The following is a 15,861-nucleotide window of genomic DNA, read 5'->3' on the forward strand; positions in this document are numbered from 1 at the left end:
CCATTAGAGGTGGTAGAGGTTAATACAGTAGAGCAATTTAAATATGCTTATGATAGACATAAGGATATCCTTACAAACATCTAGTGATCAAATAGGGCTTACCATAGGTTAAAAAGTGGGCAAACTAGATGGACCAAGTGGTTCTTATCTGCTGTCAAATTCTATTTTCTATGGTTCTATGTGAGTGTAAATTTGTCATCTAACACAAGAAGCAAAAATCAGACAGTATTACACTATTGCATATTTCTTCTTTATTTTGAGGATATTGTCAAAGGTTTATCCAAACTAACAGTACATAGTGTAAGTAGTATTTTGTTCAGTTTGTCTACTAAGCCTTCACTGCATGAGTTTCTGAGACACTGTTGTGTTGTCACAGTTTTTCACCTGTCACACAATTACAATTGTTGTGTTATTTTTTTTATTTTACATTATATTTCTTATTATCTACACATTTTTCTCATTGTTTTTGAGATAAAGTTTCACCACCAACACCAACAAAAACTTCTTAGGGTATTCATCAAAAGATGTTTTATGAACCATATTATTATTATTATTATTATTATTATTATTATTATCATTTATTTGTTGGGCGCCACAAGGTTTTTGCAGTGCAAACAGTAGTACAAAACAGGGTGACAAAGTACAGAACAATAAACACAAAGTACCAATGCTTCAGGAACTCCAGGAAGTCATATGGAGTAAAGATAGAGTGGAAAAACCAGTATGGAGACAGGAGGGGAGGGGGGGCCCTGCTCATAAGAGCTTACATCCTAAGGGAGGGTGAAACAAAAACAGGCACAAAAGGGAGCCAGTGAAGCAAGGGGGAGAGAAGAGAGGGGCCAGGGGAGAGAGGGATAACGAGAAGAGAGGATGAGCGGTTAGGTGGATGGTTGGTAGGCTTTAAGGAACAGGTGGGTTTTAAGTGCCCGTTTGAAGGAGCACAGGTTGGGAGAGAGACGGATGGAGCGAGGGAGGTAATTCCAGTGCAGGGGGGCAGCTCGTGAGAAGTCCTGGATTCGAGAGTGGGAAGAGGTGATCAGAGTGGTGGAGAAGCGACGGTCATTGGCTGAGTGCAGGGAGAGGGCCAGAGTGTGAATGGTGAGGAGGTTAGAGAAATAGGGGGCAGTAGACTGGGAGAGAGCCTTGTAAGTGGTGGTGAGGAGTTTGAAAAGGATCCTGTAGGGGAAGGGGAGCCAGTGTAGTGCGTGGTAGAGAGGGGAGGTTGAGGAGGAGCGGTGTGAGAGAAAGATGAGTCGAGCAGCCGCATTGAGAATGGAGCGGAGGGGGGCATGATGGGAGAGGGGGAGGCCAGTAAGGAGAAGGTTGCAGTAGTCGAGGCGGGAGATGATCAGAGAGTGGATGATTGTTTTGGTGGCATCTTGAGAGAGGAAGGGCCGGATGCGGGCGATGTTGCGCAGTTGGAAGCGACAGGCTTGGGCAATGGATTGGATATGGGGGGGCAAAGGAGAGAGAGGAGTCAAGGGTGACACCCAGGCATCGGAGTTGGGTGACAGAGGAGATGGTAGTGTTATTGACAACAATAGAGAGGTTGTGGTGGGAGGGGAGTCTGGCGGGACGGAAGACAATAAGTTCAGTTTTAGAGATATTGATTTTGAGAAAGCGCGAGGACATCCAAGAGGAGATGGCGGAGAGGCAGTCAGATACACGAGAGAGGAGGGTGGAAGAGAGATCAGGAGAAGAGATGTAGAGTTGGATGTTGTCGGCATAAAGGTGATACTGAAGACCAAAGGAGGTGATAAGAGCACCGAGGGAGGAAGTGTAGAGCAAAAAGAGAAGGGGGCCGAGAACAGAGCCCTGGGGGACGCCAACCGGGAGAGGGGAGGGGGTGGAAGAGGAGCCAGACATGGAGACAGAGAAGGTGCGGTTAGCGAGGTTGTGTTTAAATAACCATAACAGTTGTTTAAACACAACATAGACTTTTAGATTGTTTTTTGAAATAGACTGTGGTTTAATATTTTTTGATAAGAACATTAGCATCATCTCTCCCTTCACTTTTTATTTTTGAGTTTTGTGGGTGTGACTCTGGGGTGGAGTGGGTAACTTCTGTTTATTAGAGCACAAATTAGTTTGGGTGTTTTTTTGTGTTGTGGCACCTGCTAAAATGTATACAAATATTATTTACACATGTATTTTCTACATTCATACAACTTATTATGACTATAAACATATTTCTTACTTTTTGTTATTATTTCTACAAATGTGAAATATGCAAAAACCTATAACAATCAATGTTGGTATGCAGTAGGTGGTTCACTATAATGGGGATAATGCTAAGTGGGATACCTGCAGTCTGTCTTGCAAAATATACATCAAGCAACATAGAAATTGATAGTTTTGCTCGCTCAGCAATCTCATTAATTTTAATGAACGGTTTCACAGAGCAGTTAAATTAGCATTACAACTGTGCCAGAAGTAGACTATACCGTTTGTGCTCTAGAAGAAGAACACAAATAAAAGAGAAATGTAATAGACATCCAAACTATGAGTTAATTTAACTATGTCTTTAATACATAGCAACCACACACACATATTTAGGTTGTGATAATATATTTAGTGCACAGTAGTGAAAGAGCCAGACTATATAGAGTTAGTTTGAATATAGTGAAAGAAAAAAGTGCTTCTTTCAATTAATGAAATGTGCACAAGAGAATAAAATCATTTGAGACAGCAACCAAGGACAATTGAGACCAAAATGTATGTGCAAACAAAAGAAAGTTTTTGTCTGGCGCTCACAAACAATATATAAATCACTATGTGTCAGCACATACATAAAGGAGAATTTTGTGCACAATCAGGGCCCGACTGGCCATCTGGCACTTCTGGCAAATGCCAAATGCCAGAAGGGCCGATGGCTAGATGGGCCGGCCTGATGCTTCCCCTGCCTTCCTGGTGGCTGGCTCCTCCCCAGGACCCAGCCACCTCTGTTGCTCTATGGATCAGAGATCCTCACCCCCTCTCCCCTTATCCTCTGCACTGTGCCCTGCAATGTGGACAAAGGTTATAGATTTTCTTTTTCTGAATCACGCGTGCGGGTGGGGGGGGTTCGCGAGGTGTGCTGCGATTCTCCCGGGGATGGGGGGAGTTGTCAGGAGTGTGAGAGGTGAGAGAGCCAGGGTGGAAGGATGTGTAGGAAGAGGGGTGAGAGAGCCAGGGTGGAAGGGGGTGCAGGAAGTGGGGTGAGAGAGTCAGGGGGGAAGGGGGTGCAGGAAGAGGGTTGAGTGAGCCAGGGGGGGAAGGGGGTGCAGGAAGAGGGGTGAGGGAGCCAGAGGGGAAGGGGGTGCAGGAAGAGGGGTGAGAGAGTCAGGGGGGAAGGGGGTGCAGGAAGAGGGGTGAGAGAGCCAGGGTGGAAGGGGGCGCAGGAAGAGGGGTAAGAGAGCCAGGGGGAAAGGGGGTGCTGGAAGAGGGGTGTGAGAGCCAGGGGGAAAAGGGGGTGTTGGAAGAGGGATGAGAGAGCCAGGGGGGAAGGTGGTGCAGGGGCATAGGTAAAAGAAAGTGTAAAGGGAAAGACATCTTAAAAATGGAAATGTCAGAGATGCAGGCATCATAAAACACAAGTAGTAATATAGAATGGGAATGCACAGAGGGGACAAGTGTTAAAAAAAAAAAAAAAATCAAGCCTTCATACTCCATTCATGTATATTTTCCATACCCCCACTTCTAAATTTCCTCTTCAGCCGCTGTCCTCTGACCCTACTCCCAACTTGCTGTGTGAGCTGACAGCTGCTGATCACTCATCGCCTAGCACGCCCAGTAGGAGAACAGAACACAGGATGCCATAATCAGGTAAGTTCATGTATTTTCTCATGTGCAATGTGTTTTTAACCATCCTTTGTTGAACTGGGGGCACTACTGTGTATCCAATGATGTTTAAAACACTATGGGGGGAATTCAGTTCCCCCCGAAGTACCGCCGCACTAAAACTATTACCATTATTACGGTAATAGTGCGCGTAATTACCGTCATTACGGTAGTTCTAACGCTGGCTTTTTGCTCATAGCACCCTGCATGGCCAAATATGAATTGAGGGTAATATTATGTGACATAATATGACCTGGGGGCACTACGATGTGACATAGTATGAACTGGGGGCACTACGGTGTGGCATAATATGAACTTCTGCCAAGGCAAGTCTCTCATTGTTGAATATGACGGGAGCCCAGAGAAGTTGCTGTACCGGGGCCCAAAATTCCTCTTGTCGGCCCTGCCTGTGAGTCAAGGGGGTAGACATCTCCAGGTATATAATCTAAATGTTTCCTATCTAATCAAACTGATGGATCACATCCAATTACCTCTCACCCACCTCCTCTATCCCCCTTAATTTATATACTGAGTTATTTAAAATGTATAGAAAAGTCGCATATCCAGTTACTGTAGTAAAAAAAATATTTTTCTCTGACATTTTGCTGTAGGTGGAAATGCTTTTAATGCGGCTGTGTGGGTTCAAATGATCATTCAATAGTTATGTTTTTTCTAATATATTTGTTAGAGTTTTATTTCATGTGGAATGATTCATAAAAATTCTGCCATTACTATTTAATTGAGGGAAAAGGGTACCTGTTAACTATATGTGTGTAAATATTATGTTGTTGCTATTTTGTGGGAGATTTGAAAATAGCAAAACATTGCTTCCTACAGTGGCACCTGTATAATTGGTGGTATTGCTGTAGTATGGGGTGGCATAGTGGTGGCAATGTTGTAGTGTGTTCGGGGCTTAGTATTGCTAATAAGTAGGAGAGGGCATTGCTGTAATGTGGGAATGATGCTGGTTGCTGGAATGTGGGAGGTGATGCCGGTTGCTGAAATGTGGGGGTGATGCCGGTTGCTGGAATGTGGTGGGGGTAATGCTGGTTGCTGTAATATGGGTGGGTATTGATGTAGTATGAGTGTGTGTGGGGGGTTATTTATTGCTGTAATTTGGGTACTAATAATGTATTGTCATGGTATTTATTGATGTAATTGGGGTGCTAACAATGTAATGTTGAGGGTCATTAGGATAAATAAATACCCCACACACACACTCATACTACATCATGTTGTACTGCACCAGCAATGTGCACTACGCCAGCATCAGTGTGCAACAATATAGTGCATGGAGCCCACAACAGGTGGGCCTGTGTGCTTTAAATGCTAGGGCTAATTTTTAGTCCCAGTCCGGCCCTGTGCACAATATAGCTATATTGGGAATAAACTCACCTGCCACATCAAGGCATCTCCTGTAGGTTAGTCAGTGATACAAATAATATTCCGGGTGTCACATTTAAAACCTTCTCAAAAAATGTTATTCCATTGTACACTTTCATTAACATAAAGCAGTGCACCTTTTTTCTTTTAATATATTTAAGTTTACTTTTCTCGGACTTAACCACTCCCTCAAGGTGCTGCATGTTTTAGAAAATGGAGATTCAGGGAAGGTTTTAAATATTACACGCTGAATATTATTTGTATCACTAGCTACGGACTCACCTAGGAGAGGCTTTGACATCACATTTGAGATTATTCCCAATATAGCTATATTGTGCACAAAATTCTCCTTTATGTAAATGCTGACACATAGTGATTTACACATAGAGTTAATTACTTATTTTAATATTTTTTATTTTATTGAATGCAATTATTCACCAGATTAACGACAATAACAATAATACAAAACAATATCCTCAATAAATTTCTTGATTGTTACTTTACTTTACGATATTGACATGACTATTTAGATAATTCCCAAGAAAAAAATATTGTACCATTGTACCATTCATGCATAATCTTACATGCAGTAACAGATAGAAGATAACCTTTATTTTACATCAGTGTTTTGGCTGGACATTATAGCCATTATCAAGTTTTCCACTGAGTGAATACTCCCCAAAGGTACCTTTGTCTGTAAAAGTCACATTCAATGTTCTGGGTCTTTTCCCATTGTATTGAAGTGTAGCTCTACTTAGGCTGATTGTGCCATGTAATTTGGGTTCCCTATTGGCACTTTCTATACCAGAATGTTGTTATATCCAGCTGGGTTTGAACGGATTGGAATTCTTGAGTTATATATATCAACTTAACTCTTCACCTGTTGGAAAAACCTCCTGATGACTTTTTGAAATAACAGAAACACTTACTGATAAATTGTCTAGTTACTCTACCCACCATGAAATTTTATGTTTTATTTTTATTAATTTAAGTTCTCCTATCAATATTTTGTAGGGGGAGAATGGAGGCTTTCAAACCTCCGACCACTGTAAAGAACTTTCTTTATTAGTTCCACTAATAACCATGTATATACATTTCTCATGTACATTTATTTGAGTGTCATTTTCACATTAGGAAGTGGGGGTGTATTTGGTGGTATGTCATACCACCACTTATCCTACTGCCTTCATTGTAATACTATAAAATTCCATTCACTTACATTCCCATTACATTTTTCAAACCACCACTTCGACCACTGCATTGGATATATGTTTTTGTAATTGCTTTGTAATATTTCAGTGCCTTTTTTAAATTCGTTCTATCCAGTCCATGTTACTGGAATGTTTGACATCATAATTGGTGACACTGTAGTTTCATATTTTCAATGGGAATAGGTCATTCTGGTGTATGTCTCAACAATGACTGGTATGCCCTGCTGAAATGTCTAGAGTAAAGCTTATTTTACAAAGGATTCCTGTGAGCAAGTATGTCTGTCTGCTATTCTGGATTGTGGAGCTACACTTAGGTCAATTGCATTGGGAACTGCAAGTACATCACTTATACAGACTACAAAAGCAAAGCACTCACAATTCAGTTCTACAAATCCCGGATACAATTTAGAAATTAAGAAAGGGACTCACAGGGTCAGATTCTTTAGACAGTAATTTTATTGGTTTGACATCTTGGTGTGAAATAGAACTTTCTTAAGAGTGACTGCAACATGAAACAACTCAGTGATATTTCCCACCCAGATACATTAGTATGGGACCTGATCATACACAGAGCAAATTTTCATCGAAAGCCAGTTAAATACTGTCCACTTTTATATTCTGTAAGCAAAGTCTCAGTGAACAAGTGTTAGAGATATCAGGGTCAGGTTTACAGCTGAAGTACTGTTTGCAAATCCTGAATAAGCAACAGTCAGGGTTATATAGTAACATACATAGTAACATAGTTGATGAGGTTGAAAAAAGACACCAGTCCATCAAGTTCAACCTATTTTGGATCTCCTGCAATCCTGCACTTATATTTGAAATTGATCCAGAGTAAGCAACCGCCAATCTGTTGCAATTGTGAAAATCCCCCTAGACTCAAAATTGCAGTCCTATTTTTACCCTATATCCACTACTATCCTTCATTTTAATTAACGGTCGTATCCTTGGATACACTTATCCGCTAAAAACTTGTCTAACCCTTTCTTAAGCATATCTATTGAATCTGCCATCACAACCTTCCCTGGCAATGAATTCCATATACTGACTGCCCTTACTGTAAAGAACCCCTTCCTTTGCTGGTTGTTTTTGATCCCTAAATGCATAACCTTACTTTTATCTATGTTAAACCTCATATTCCATTTGGCCGCCCAAGCCTCCAGTTTATTTAAGTCACTCTGTAGAGAAACTACATCTTGCTCTGATTGTATTACCTTACAGAGTTTAGTGTAATCTGCAAAAATAGAAACTTTACTCTCTAAACCATCACCAAGGTCATTAATAAATATATTAAAAAGGAGTGGCCCCAGCACGGAACCTTGAGGTACGCCACTTAAGATATTTGACCAATTAGAAAATGTTCCATTTATCACAACTCTCTGTTCCCTATTCTCTAACCAGTTTTTGATCCAAGTACAAATGTTGATTCCTAGACCCAGTTCCCTTATTTTGTAAACCAACCTCTTGTGTGGCACTATATCAAAGGCCTTTGCAAAATCTAAGTAGACCACATCTACTGTGCTGCCCTGTTCTAAGTTTCCACTAACTTCCTCGTAGAAACTAATTAGATTAGTTTGACATGACCTATCCCTCACAAATCCATGTTGATCCCCACTAATATTTTTATTGCGCACCATTCACAACTGGAGTCCAAGATACAGAAGACAAATAAGCAATAGCTGAACTCAGAGGAACACCCTGGTACCTGGAAGCTAGTGTAACAAAGATATATGACTTATCCCTCCTGGACAGTTGCACAGGAGCTATTCCTGCCATGGTTTGTGACAGATACTCGCTAAAAACTACGGCACTCTGTGAAATCTAAAGCTGAAAAGATTACAAAAATATCTCTCATGTTTTGTTTTTAAACTATTACCTATATTATCCATTGGGAATTATACCTCAAATCCTTTAGAAAAACAACAGTCACATTTTAATTATATTTCATTTTCACAGTTTTGAAACCAATATGTTGACAGTGATTTGCTCCAAGGAGCTGTAATTTGATTCACAGGTTAACTGCTGATGATCTAGTCTTGACATTTAAAAATGGCTGCTTGTTAATGAGAATCTAGAATTGGTCTCCAAATGATGTTATGGCTTGATATTCACTGTAAAAATCAGTACTATAGATATTTTTTAATTCCTGTGTGTATTTTATTATTATTATTATTATTAATTTTTATTTACAGGGCGCCACAAAGTATCCGTAGCGCCATACAAGGACAAACAGTGTCACAGTACAAGGTGAAACAGCACAGTACAAGTAACAGTAAGCACTATAACTCTGGGGGCTCAGGCACAGCATGAAAGAGAGGGAGGGGAAAGTGAGTATAGGCAGGTAACTATGGCCCAAGAGGGTGGGCACAGATGACAGGTTGAGAGTCACTGAGGGGAGCGGAGAGAAGCGAGAGGAGACAGAGGGCAGAGGGAACGAGAGGAGGTGAGTAGCTGGAGAGCGCAGTTAAAAGTGATGGAAACAAGAGGTAGGAGAGCCCTGCTCAAAGGAGCGAACAATCTAAATGGAGGGGAAGACAGACAGACACATGGATGAGACGGAGAGACGGGAGAAACGGAGACGGAGTCGAGGAAGGGGGAGAAGGGAAGAAGGGATGAGAAAGAGAGGTAGCCGACCGGTGGGAGTTTAGGCATGAGACTGGAAGGCTTTAAGGAAAAGGTGGGTTTTTAATGTTCGTTTGAAAGAGGACAGATCTCGCAGCGTAATCGCGTATCTCACTGTGTAGTAAGATATAGGTAGTAGTTTCCTAAATCTGTCTAGGGATTTGTATTAAAAACCCCATTGTTCCACATTAAATATTCAATTACATTAATTAATTAGCCTTAGACCATTGCTAATTAAATAAATCAACTTCAGCCACTTTAATTTGCATTATTGTATACCCCCTTTCCACCATAATCTTTTTTGGTGCTAAAATTCAGACACCAGGGTGTATTTTTACTCTGATCTTCAAAATCGCTGGTCATCTCTCGTGATTTGCTGGGATTTCAAAAAACGCCCTTGTTTACCCAACTCTCCTGTGTTTAACTAACTCTCCCGTGTTTAGGTTAAAATTGCCATAGACAGCACGCTGCTTCCTAGCTGCGAGATTAGTAAACACATCACTGTTACACTGCCTACCTATACACCCGACGGCTGTCAAAAGTTTAAAAATAGATAAATAGATAAATAAATAAATGTTGCAAAAAAATGTGTGGGATCCCCCGTTCAACGGTATTAATCATAGTGCTGCCAGCCTACTGCTGGTTGCTTGACAATTGGAGAAAAATTTGCGCGGGGTCCACCCAATTTTCATGCAACCAGCACTAAGCAAACCCACCGGGGTGGTTGGCACTATATCAGGGGGACACGCGGCAGGGGTCCCCCTGCCATAATGACATGCCAACCCCAGGCTGCTCAGCACTGGGCTGGAGTCCCTAGTGAGTTTGTAGGGAGTGGGGTCCGCAAAACAAAATGTGCGGGCTCCCCCTCTAGGAATCCCCAGCCCAGTGCTGAAAGCACTAGGGCTCTTCCTATACCCCTGGGCGGTGGGTGTAGGGTAATAACGACGATTAATTGAGAATAAAACTAACAGACGCCATTTTGTTTTGTGAAGCTACAGATCCCAGCCATTTCAGGGTGCCATAAACAGTCTGGGAATGCTAATGCTTGTATAACTACAAGCACCAGGAAAACCATGGCAGCCAGGAAAACCACAAATACCAACAGTAAGATGTCGTCTTCTTTTGTTAGCGGCTTTTAATCCAAAATTGCTTGTCAATCATGTCCCAAAATATTTGTATTCCAAAATCTCCATGCTTGAATTACATCTTTTTATCTTCAGGTCACAATGACCCCTATATTTGTAATTCCAAAATATCTATGTTGATTGAAGGCTTCTTATCTTCGGGTCACAATGACCCCCATATTTGTAATTATAAAACCGGAACATGCTTGTGAAAAAAATAAACCCATATCAGAAACGAACGAACGTCTGTTTGTACAGTGTACAAGCAGCCCGACACTAATGAGTACAAAACAGCCGCAAGCTATATTTATTCTCTATGGGGAATTCTCACACTGTCATGGAAAATCCCCATAGAGTTTAAATATAGCTCTTTGGGCACTTTACATCAAATCTCAGGTTAATACATCGGCGAGTTTTAACTCTCCCGAGAAAAATTGCGGGAGTTTCAAAATCGGAGCTTGATACATTGACCACCAGATCTATGGGGGTGACTCAATTAAATTGTTTACCTTTCCTGCTGTCTCTCCTGCGTCTGGGCATATTGTAGACAGCTGTAATCAGAAATTCATTAAGCGGTCAGGGCCACCAATGGGGGGGCAGATGTCAAGAGGCTATTTACGTGGTCATTTGACATAGGCAACATCTCCACTGTTTCAAACCAGCAGATTGATAAATTTACTCTAAAGAGTACATACTGTATCACTGAACCTTTGCCTTAGGTTTTGACAGTAGATAAACTCATCTCTCTAACTGCATTAACAGGACCAAGTGACATTGGAAATGATTTGACCTTTTATCCTGATTGGCTAAACCTCATCAATTTTGGCCAATCAAATGAAAATTGATGTTCTGCAGGCATATATCTATGAACAATTAGTGATTCTAAAGTTGATTGGTGCTGTTTAAATCAGCTGCATATCTCCACTCATAAAATATGAACAGTCCCAGAAACATGGATTTCTCATAGCCCCAACACAATGGAAAGTATGTAAGGATGCTCCTCCCCTTTTCCTGGATCTATTTTAATGTGCTTTGGAAAGAGTCACAGAAAAGATAAGTAGAGTTAGGAATTACTCATTGCTGCGGTTACCAGGATGAGCAAGGGTTTCAGCTAGCTTCCATACAGAAGTCTCTGGAGCATGAGACGTGGAGGAAGTGGTGGGATTAGTCTCAGTAGGAGACATACTGTTGCATGCCTGAATTCTTCTTGCCTGCTGTTAAGCTGTTATTTGGGGGGCAAAATTAATTTCCTGTGCCTTTAAAAACAGAAAGCATGAAGATGACCTTATGTACAATGGACACAATGTGATTTAAAAGCCTGCAAGTAGCGACATTTTCACAAGATGCTTGTGATATATGTTTCTGTTTAAATGGAACAGCATTGATTCTGCTCAGAAATATGGCAAAGAAGAAGGCAGTACAGGAGGCGTGCTTCAGAAGAGAAATTAAAAACGCCATGGGGAAAAAAACAAACTCCATCAAAGTAGGCCGGGTACGTACATGCTTTATTTTAAGAGTATTTTAGTAGTTTCATTCTTAGCAGTATAGATTATGCTAATTTAGCGTTTAGTTCTTAGGTCTGCGATGCAAAGAATAAAGCTGCTGGCACTATGAAGATGCCTGTTGAAAAACTAAAAATGCTTAATTTGCTTGTGTGTGATAAGGGTCTCTCTGAAGGATGTAATGAGAAAATGTGTGCTTCATGTATTGAGAATGAGTGGACCAAAAAAACTAGGTCTGTGGTCAGTGAAGAGACTGATAGATCTAACCAAGAAGATATAGAAGATGTTTTAACAGAGGTATCAGATAAATCCGATATGCAATCAGTGGTGTATCATTTAACGTTGATTTGGTGGATAATATGCTTAAATCTATCTGTAAGTTTATGGACTTTGAAGATACTAAAGAAAGACAGCAATCTCAAGACGTATTGTTTCAGGAAACCAAGAGAAAAGGTAGAGAAAAGGCAGAATTAGAGATGTCACCACAGAGGAAAGGAAGCACCCTGATAGACGCATGTTTATCAACAATAAAATGAGCCATATGTATTTATTTGTGGTAGACAAAATAAATAGATGGGTTGAAACCCCTAAAACTGATGCAGCAGTAGCAATGATATAAAAAAAACCTACTATTTCACTGGACAATTTGAATGCTTTTAGACATCCTATGGATAGGAAGGTTGAGCTAGGAGCAAAGGGGGTGCATATGATAGCAGGAGAAACTTTAAGGCCAACAGTGGCCACTGCAGTATCTTCAAGAGCACTAAGAATTGGGTTAATGATTTGGAGATTTGTATCAAAAATGAGGTAAAAAGAAGTGAATTATTGAAGTTAGTACAAGATATGCTTGTTGCACATGAATTTATATGTGAGGCGTCAATTGACACAATAAGGTTAACAGCAAGTAAAGTAGCTATAGTGGCAGTGAGGAGAGCGCTAAGGTTTAGACCCTGTATGCCTGATGTACAATGAAACAATAAGTCAATTTTGTTGCCATTTCATTGTCATTTTAAGGTGAGCATTTATTAGGACAAAAGCTTGATGCCACGATCCAGAAAATGTATAGAAGTAAATCAAGTTGGTTGGCACAGGACAGACTAATTAGTTAATACTATAATATGGGGTCAATGATAGAAAGCTCACAGGATGAATTTAGAGAGACCAGATTATATAGACAAGGGAAGTATTCTGGAAGGAGGTACCAGTCAGGAACTCCAAGTCAGTCCTTTTGTCAACAAAGGGGTAAGGAAATTTAGGGATAGGGATGCAATGAATCCAGTCAGGTCTGCCACCCAGAAGATGTCAAGGTAGGAGGCAGACTAATTAAATACTTATGGAGTATGGATAGAGAATACTACAAACCAGTGGATGTTATAAATAATAATAAGAGGTTACAAGTTTGAGTATATAATAAGTGTCTATTGAAGAGAAGAGTCATTTGCAAATCTCCAAAGGAGCAAGAAGGAGGAAAGGTTTTCATTATAAAATCTTTATAATAGAAAAGAGCCGCGGAGGTTTTTGTTCAGTTTGAGGTGCCTCAATCGTTTTATAGGCATAACAAACTCCAAGATTGAGTTCTGGGGGCAATAGAGATAGGTCAGTAGTTGACATCAGTAGATCTTAAAGACACCTACCTTCATGTGCCCATATACAAAAAGCAAAAGATTCTTTAGTTTACTGTGTTTAACAGGCATTTTCCAGTACACTAGCCTACCATTCAGGCTGTCTACATCCTCAGAGACTTTCACCAAAGTACTGGTGGTGATCATAGCCAGGCTCAGGGAGAAAGGCTTTTTTCTCTGCCTATATCTGGATGACATTCTGAAATTAGTAGGTTCAGGTTCAGAGGTGGAAGCAAGGAGGGCAACGGCAAGAGTTCTGCAAGTGTTAAAGTGGCATGGTTGGCTAAAAATTGTAAAGAAAGTCCAACTGATCCAAACACAGAAAATACAATTTCTGAGTATGGTATTGGATAAAGCTGTGGGAAAAGTGTTCTTGGGCAGAAAAAGGAAACAAAAGATAAATCAAGAAGCTTTGTCTATAGAAGAAAGGCCATTACATTAGATGAATGTATGAGAGTCTTGGGTCTCATGGCAGGAGCATTAGAAGTTCTGTTTGCCAAGATCCATATGAGGAACAGAAGGAGCAAAGACCAGATTAGAAAATCTTCAAAGCAAGACAATATAGGAAAGGACAAATTTTTTGCCATGCCAACACCAGTTGTCATTTCCCCAAACACCAGACAACAAGGATGGAACACAGTGGTCAGACCCAATACAGCACAAAGAATATTATCAAAAATAAGTGCCGCATAATCATCAAATGTAAAAGAAATAAGAGCTGTGACGGATACCTATAGTTCAAGGAGAACCTCTGCTGATCACCAGCTAGTGATACAATCAGGCAATCAGGCAGTTGTGTCATATGTCAATCACCAGCGGGGCATAAGAATACGGGCGATGATGCACGATATAAGACCATTATTTAAATGGTAAATTTAAATTTGGAGGGGCTGACAGCAGTTAATATATCATGTGTCAACAATGTTGTAGCAGATTTCCTCACTCCCAGGAGAATAGAAATGAAACAATCAAATACAATCAGATAGATCTGATGGTGACACAGTAAAATACAAAAGTAAAGAGTTTCTTTTCTAGACACACAAAACCCAAAGCAGGAGCAATAAATACTATGATAATAAAGTGGCATTTCAGGGTGGCATATATATTCTCATCAGTTCCAATGCTTCCTAAGGTCTTGATAACTATAAAGAAAGCCAAGTCCATGGTGATAGTGATTCTGCTTTTATGGCTGCACAGGGCTTTTATGTTACTGACCATGGCATTTACCACCAGTACAAGATTTACTCAAACAGAGACAAGTGTTTTATTCAAATCCACAAATTATAAAACTCACGACATGGCTACTGAGTGAGAATTGTTGGAACAGCATGGTTTCTCAGACAATGTGATTGATACGCTCCTCAAGGCTAGGATGCATTCAACATCAAAAGTGTATTAAGAGATTGTCTGCTAAGTGAGGAATATCAGCATATAGCCCTTTCATTACTGCTACAGTATATCGGACTTCCCTCAGGTTGGCTTAGAAAAAGGTTTGACAGTTAGTACTGTCTAACAGTACTAAGTTTACAGTTAGTACTGTTAGTACAGATAGCAGCATTAGGAGCATATTCAATTAGGTTTCCGGTCTGCGGGAACGCGTCGAACAGGCCGCAAAGTCAATTCACGGTACCGCAATAACATTGATTTTTGTGCGCACCCCATAGAGTCCGCGTTATTGCGGTACCGTGTTACCGGCAATATTGCGCAGGTTCTGTTTTACCGCGGACCGGAGACCTAATTGAATATGCCCCTTAGGGTTTTATTGAACAAGATTTTGGCTACTAACAAGTATGTATCAAGACTTGTGCAGACAAAAACAATTGTGCTCTTGCTCCAACAGGACCACTATTTGAACTGTTGGAAAAGATTAATTTAAGACTGAAACTTACATGAAAATTTGCTGGTGGCAATGGCATCAGCAAGAAGGGTTTCAAAACTGCTAGCACTATGGGCAGAGAAGTCATTTTTAAACATATTTTAGGACAAGGTAGCCCTTAGGAATAAACCAGTTTTTCTGCCTTGTGATATCAAATTTTCATATAAATCAAGACAAAGTATTTCCTTCTTTATACCCTAAATCAAAAGGACCATTAGAGTTTAATTAGATAGAACAAAACAGGTGATACAAGTAAAACATTTGTTAGAAGGAAAGCAAAAGTACAAGCAGTCTCTTTGCCAGGTGGATCAGATCTTGTATACAGGGAGCAAAATAAATGAAGAAATTTGTTGTGCCAGAAAGTACTAAGGTGCATTCAACGAAAACAATGAAAACATCTTGGGCAGAAACGGAATCTGCTTCAATTGCAATGGCAGCAGGATAGGCGTCTGTACACCCATTTACAAAATACCATTGCATTAATATGTAAGCCTTTGCAGGTGCACAATTTGGACGAAAAGTCCTCAGTGCTGTTATTTAATAAAAATAAAAGCACACAACATTAAAGTACAATAAGATTCTGATATTATTAAAAAACACATTCTATTATAATGGATTCTCTGAAGTGAGGAGATTAAGGTGGACCACTCTAGTGATGTAACTGCTTGGTTATCACCCATTGTGTGTGGCGCCATGCAGGAG

The sequence above is a fragment of the Mixophyes fleayi genome, chromosome 1 (genome assembly GCF_038048845.1).
Source record: "Mixophyes fleayi isolate aMixFle1 chromosome 1, aMixFle1.hap1, whole genome shotgun sequence".
Classification (NCBI taxonomy): Eukaryota; Metazoa; Chordata; class Amphibia; order Anura; family Limnodynastidae; genus Mixophyes; species Mixophyes fleayi.